The sequence below is a fragment of the Eptesicus fuscus genome, chromosome 17 (assembly GCF_027574615.1).
Source record: "Eptesicus fuscus isolate TK198812 chromosome 17, DD_ASM_mEF_20220401, whole genome shotgun sequence".
NCBI classification, from domain to species: Eukaryota; Metazoa; Chordata; class Mammalia; order Chiroptera; family Vespertilionidae; genus Eptesicus; species Eptesicus fuscus.
The window spans coordinates 60,902,163-60,908,806 of NC_072489.1; positions in this window are offsets into that span (position 1 = coordinate 60,902,163).

Consider the following 6,644-nt stretch of genomic DNA (forward strand, 5'->3'; position numbering starts at 1 on the left):
TGACCATCGGACGCTCTTTCCTGGGACGGCCACCAAGTATCTGATAAGAGCTGAGAAGGAGGAGGGACAGACGGAGTCTTTGGAATCGCCTGCCCTCTAGTTAAGGAGCCAGAGGTCAAAAGCCTGGGCCAGATGTGGTTCAAGGAGCCATGGGTCAGCTCGAGAGGGACAAGTGGCAGAGTTGGGCAGGGAGAGGGTCATACCAGGAGAGGTGGCCGGGACTTGCCTGGTCAGCATGTGGAGGGCTGAGCAGCTGAGGGAAGAAAAGATCAGACACCAAGCTCCCAGGTGCCCAGCCTAGATGCCAGGTTGATGACCCATAGCATGTACACACAGAGATACCCCGTGCATATGGCCTCTGGCGGCACACAACAGGGACACCGGGACACTCAGTCCTTCCAAAGCCACCCCTTTTGGCCCCTACCATCGCCTGTCTCCCTGAGTCTGAGGACTTTCCGTGCAGTGTAAGGAAGCCAATGTCATGCGTGCGAAAGGCCACCAGGGCCCTGGTGTTGACACAAGAGAAAGAACAGGGAATGACCCCACCAAATGGAGTCAATCAATATGCACACTGATTTTTCAGCCTTTACCCATTCTTATATTGGGAGTTGACACAAATTTCTAGAGCTTTCCATGCAGTCAAATACCCCATCCCCAAGGTCCTCATTGGCTCCTTCCATTCATTGGCCACCTCTCCCACTCTCTCTGTCCTTCACAAAGGACCTCTGTGCTCTCAGGATGTCCCGCAAGCATCACTATCTTGGAGAACCCTCAGGTGACACCGTCTTCACAGATGGGAGGTACATACCAAGCCCAACACCCAGGGACCAGCTGCCCTGAAGGAATCCCCTGACACCTCTAGGCTGGAGTAAGCTGGCACAAGGACACCTCCTCAATGTCTATGCTCAGATCCAGGCCCCAGGCTGGTTCCAGACACAGGGCCTGCCTCATGGCCATGCCCCAGGGAAGACACTCAACTTTGGAAACACCTAAAGATTCATCTTCATCACTGGAAAGGAGCAGGCACATCCTGTCCTGCCAGGTGTATGGATGACACAAGGCAGGAAATCACCGGATTTCTCATGGAGGTGAGGAGGACTGTCCCCCTCATCATGCAGAGCCAACAAGGGTGGAGTTCCATGGCTCCAGGAACAGGCCAAGGCCATGGCCCCCTTAGCCATTTATTTCTCCTCCGTGGTCCTGCCTGACTTGAGGCAAAGCCCTCGGAGGCAATCAACCTGTGTCAGACAGGAGAGGACAGAGCCTCACAGCCCCTGTGGCTGAGCACACACTGGCGTCTCAGCAGGTCACAGGAAGCCTCCAGGGCTGACCCTGAGCCATTGGGGAGGGTCTAGGCTGAGCCTCCTCCCAGGAGCCCACTGGAGACACATCATCAGTCAAGCATGTCAGACAAGGACCTGACAGAGACGCTCCTCTGCCCCCTCCCACAAAAACAAGGATGAGGAAGGCCCAGGTGGAGCCACTTCCTGTCACATTCCATCCCGGGGGTGATTCAGGGGCAGAGAGGGGCCCTGGGAGGGGGAAGGATACTGTACCTTCTGTTGTTGCAGGAGAGGCAGTTGTGGATGGAGTTGTGGGATGAGGTGTCCATGGGCCTGCAAGGCACAAGAAAGAAAAAGACATGGTGAGACTTCAGGAAAGGAGTCCTTCCCAAAAGGTTGGGCCAGTCACCGTGACTTTGTCATGTGCCTCCTGCATGTGCTCCCTGCTTGTCCATATCCTCCTGCTCTACTGGGTCAATGGACCCATAACCCTGAGGGAGACCAGCCACATCCCTCCACATCTCTGACTGCCATGTTCCAACCCATCAGAAGACCTTTCCCATCTCTCCCACAAGAGCCAGGCACCCCCTGGTGCGCTTGAAATTTTGGCCTGACTCTGAAGCTGCGATAGAAAGAGTGAGGGCGTGCTGATTGAACCGGGAGGGAATCACATGTACTTGTACCCAGAGGACCCTCATCTCATGTTCCCTGCCATCCACAGGCACTATCTCTGCCCCTGGGAATGAAGATGTGACCATGCTGGCCCTCAGGGTGGCAGGTGTGAGAGGAGGAGAGAAGGCAGAATCCTGCTGTCCCGTCATCAGAAAGCCAGTGGGCATCAGTACCCACTCTCCCACAAAGCCCTCCTCAGCCTGGAGTCACGGGACCACGTTCATGGAAGTGCCACTTTCTCTGACCATCGGCCGCTCTCCCAGGGGATGGCCATCAAATATCTGATGGGAACTGAGAAGGAGGATGGACAGATGAAGTCTTTGGAATCCCCCCACCTCCAGTTAAGGAGACAAAGTGCAAAAGTCTGGTCCAGATGGGGTTCAAGGAGCCATGGGTCAGCTGGAGAGGGCCGACCGGCAGAGGTGGGCAGGGAGAGGGAAATCCCAGGAGAGGTGGTTGGGATTCACCTGGCCAGGATGTGGCGGGCTGAGCAGCTGAGTGAAGAAAAGATCAGACACCAAGCTCCCAGGTGCCCAGTGCAGATGCCAAATTGCTGAGACACGGCAGGTACAAACGTGGCAGACCCCGTGCACATGGCCTCAGGGTGGACACAATAGTGCTACCCGGAACCTTGCAGTAATTCCTAAGCCACCCCTTTTGTCCTCTCCCATCACCTGCCTCCCTGAGCCCGAGGACTTTCTGTGCAGTGTAAGGAAGCCAGTGTCATGCCTGTGACAGGCCACCAGGGCCCTGGTGTTGACCTCAGAGAAGGAACAGGGAATGACCCCACCAAATGGGATCAATCAAAGTGCACACTGATTTTTCAGTCTTGACCCATTCTCACATTGAGAGTTGACACCAATTTTTAGAGTTTTCCATGTGGTCACAATGCCCCATCCCCAAGATCCTCATTGGCTTATTCCATTCATTGGCCACCTGCCAACTTCCATCTCCCCTACTCCCTCCCCCTCTCTCTCTTTCACAAAGCACCTCTGTTCTCTCAAGATGTCCCTTCAATGTCACTATCTTGGAGGCCCCATGTGACACCTTCCTCACAGAAGAAAGATCCTTAACAACCCCCACAACCAAAGATGGGCTGCCCTGAAGGAATCCTCAAACACCCTTCAGCGGTGAGGGAGCTGGCTCCGAGGGCACAAGGACTCCTCCTCCAGGTCAGTGCTGAGCTCCAGGCCCGAGGCTGGTTCCAGACTCAGGGCCTCCCTCATGGCCATGCTCAAGGGTAGGAGGTCAACTATGGACACACCCAAAGATTCATCTCCATAACGGGGAAAGGAGCTGGGACATCCTGTCCTGCCAGGTCTAAGGATACCCCAAAGTAAGAAGCCCCAGGATTGCCCATGGAGGTGAGCAGGACTGCCCCAGGCATCTCCCGGGGCCACCCAGGGTACAATTTCGTGGCTCCAGGGACATGCCAAGGCCATGGCCTCCTTAGCCACTTTTTTCTACTCCATGGTCCTGCCTGACTTGAGGCAAAGCCCTCAGGGGCAATCAACCTTGGTCAGACAAGATAGGACAGAGCCTCAAGCCCCTGAGGCTGAACCAGGACTAGGGTCTCAGCAGGCCCCAGCAGGCCTTCAGGTCTGACTCTGAGCTATGGAGGAGGGTCTTGGCCTAGCCTCCTCCCAGAAGCCCACTGGGGAGAAGTCATCAGCCAACCATGTCGGACAAGGACTTGATCAGAGACCCTCCTCTGCGCCTGTCCACAAAGAAACAAGGATAAGGATGGCCCAGGTGGGGCCTCTTCCTGTCACGATCCATCCCGGGCGTGATTCAGAGGCAGAGAGGGGGCCTGAGAGGGGGAAGGGTCGTGTACCTTCTGTTGTTGCAGGAGAGTCACTTGTGAGTGGAATTGAGACATGAGTTGTCCATGAGTCTGGAAGACACAACAAAGAGAAAGGCGTGGTGAGGCCTCAGGAAAGGAGTCCTTACCAAAAGGGTGGGCCAGTCACCGAGACTTTCCCATGTGCCTCCTACTTGTGCTGCCTGCCTTTCCACAGCCTCCTGCTGCAATAGGTCATCGGGGCCAAAGGCCTGTGAAAGACCTGCCGCATCCCTCCAATCTCTGACTGTCATTTTCTTCCCCATCAGGAGACCTTTCCCATCTCTCCCTCATGAGCCAGGCAAGCTCTGGTGGCATTAAAACTTTGGCCTGACTCTGAAGCTGGAATAGAAACAGTCAGGGCCTGGAGATTGAACTGGGAGGCAATCACATGTCTTGGTACCCGGAGGACCCTAATCACCGGTTCACTGTCTTCCCAGGACACTGTCTCTGCCACCGTGGGATGCAGATGTGACCATGCTGGCCCTCAGAGTGTGGCAGGTGTGAGAAGCAGAGAGAAGCCTGAAGCCTGCAGTCCCATCTTTAGAAAGCCAATGGACATCAGTGCCCACTCTCCCACAAACCCTCCTAAGCCTGGAGTCACGGGGCCATGTTCAGGGAATGACACCTTCTCTGAGCATCGGCCGCTCTCCCCGGGGACAGCCACCAAGTATCTGAGGGGAACTCCGAAGGAGAATGGACAGACGGAGTTTTTGGAATCACCCACCCTCTAGTTAAGGAGCAGAGGGCAAAGTCTGGTTCAGATGTGGTGCAAGAAGCCATGCGTCAGCTGGAGAGCGCCGACCGGCAGAGATCGGCAGGGAGAGGGACAACCCAGGAGAAGTGGCCGGGACTCACCTGGCCAGGATGTGGAGGGCTTTGCAACTGAGGGAAGAAAAGGTCAGACACCAAGCTCCCAGGTGCCCAGAGCAGATGCCAGATTGCAGACCCACAGCATGTACACATGGAGCGGACCCCGTGCACATGTCCTCAGGCTGAAGACAACAGTGCCACCCGGAACCTCAAGTCCTTCCAAAGCCATCTCTTTTGTTCCCTACCATCACCTCCCTCCCTGAGCCCGAGGACTTTCTGTGCTGTGTAAGGAAGCTAGTGTCATGCCTGGGACAGGCCACCGGGGCCCTGGTGTTGACCCCAGACAAAGAACAGGGAATGACCCCACCACATGGTATCAATCAGTGTGCACCCTGATTTTTCAGCCTTGACCCATTCTCACATTGAGAATTGACACAAACTTCTAGAGTTTTTCATGGGGTCACAATGCCCCATTCCCAAGGTCCTCATTGGCTTATTCCATTCATTGGCCACCTGTCATCTTCCATCTCCCCTGCTCTCTCCCCCTTTATCTGAGCTTCACAAAGGACCTCTGTGATCTCAGGATGTCCCTTCAGAGTCACTATGTAGGAGCCCCCATGTAACACCTTTCTCACAGAGGGGAGGTGCTTACCAACACCCACACCTAGGGAACGGCTGCCCTGAAGAAATCCCCTGACACCTCTAGGCTGGAGTAAGCTGGCACAAGGACACCTCCTCAATGTCTGTGCTCAGCTCCAGGCCTGAGGCTGGTTCCAGACACAGGGCCTGCCTCATGGCCATGCCCCAGGAAGGCAGTCAACTTTGGAAACACCCAAGGATTCATCTCCATCACGGGAAAGGAGCAGGCACATCCTGTCCTGCCAGGTGTATGGATGACACAAGGCAGGGAACCACCGGATTTCTCATGGAGGTGAGCAGGACAGCACCCCGCATCCTGCAGAGCCACCAAGGGTGGAGTTCCATGGCTCTGGGGACAGGCCAAGGCCATGGCCCCCTTAGCCACTTATTTCTCCTCCGTGGTCCTGCCTGACTTGAGGCAAAGCCCTCGGAGGCAATCAACCTGTGTCAGACAGGAGAGGACAGAGCCTCACAGCCCCTGTGGCTGAGCACACACTGGGGTCTCAGCAGGTCACAGGAGGCCTCCAGGGCTGACCCTGAGCCATTGGGGAGGGTCTCGGCTGAGCCTCCTCCCAGGAGCCCACTGGAGACACATCATCAGTCAAGCATGTCAGACAAGAACCTGACAGAGATGCTCCTCTGCTCCCTCCCACAAAAACAAGGATGAGGATGGCCCAGGTGGAGCCACTTCCTGTCAGGTTCCATTCCGGGAGTGATTCAGGGACAGAGAGGGGGCCTGGGAGGGAGAAGGATTCTGTACCTTCTGTTGTTGCAGGAGAGGCAGTTGTGGATGGAGTTGTGGGACGAAGTGTCCATGGATCTGTAAGGGACAACAAAGAGAAAGACGTGGTGAGATCTCAGGAAAGGAGTCCTTCCCAAAAGGTTGGGCCAGTCACCATGACTTTCCCATGTGCCTCCTGCACGTGCTCCCAGCCTGTCCACAGGCTCCTGCTCCACTGGGTCAACGATCCCAAAAGCCTGGGGGAGACCAGCCGCATCTCTCCACGTCTCTGACAAGCCATGGTCCTCACCATCAGAAGACCTTTCCCATCTCTCCCCCATGAGCCAGACACCCCCTGGTGCGCTTGAGGCTTTGGCCTGACTCTGAAGCTGGAATAGAAAGAGTCAGGGCCTGGTGATTGAACCAGGAGGCAATCACATGTCCTGGTACCCGGAGGACCATCATCACATGTTCACTGTCTTTTCAGGGCACTGTCTCTGCCCACTTGGGATGCAGATGTGACCATGCTGGGCCTCAGGGTGAGGCAGGTGTGAAATGAGGAGAGAAGCTATAAGCCTTCCTTCCCATTTTCAGAAAGCCAGTGGGCATCAATGCCCACTCTCCCACAAAGCACTCCTCAGGCTGCAGTCAGGTGGCCGACTTCATGGAAGTGCCA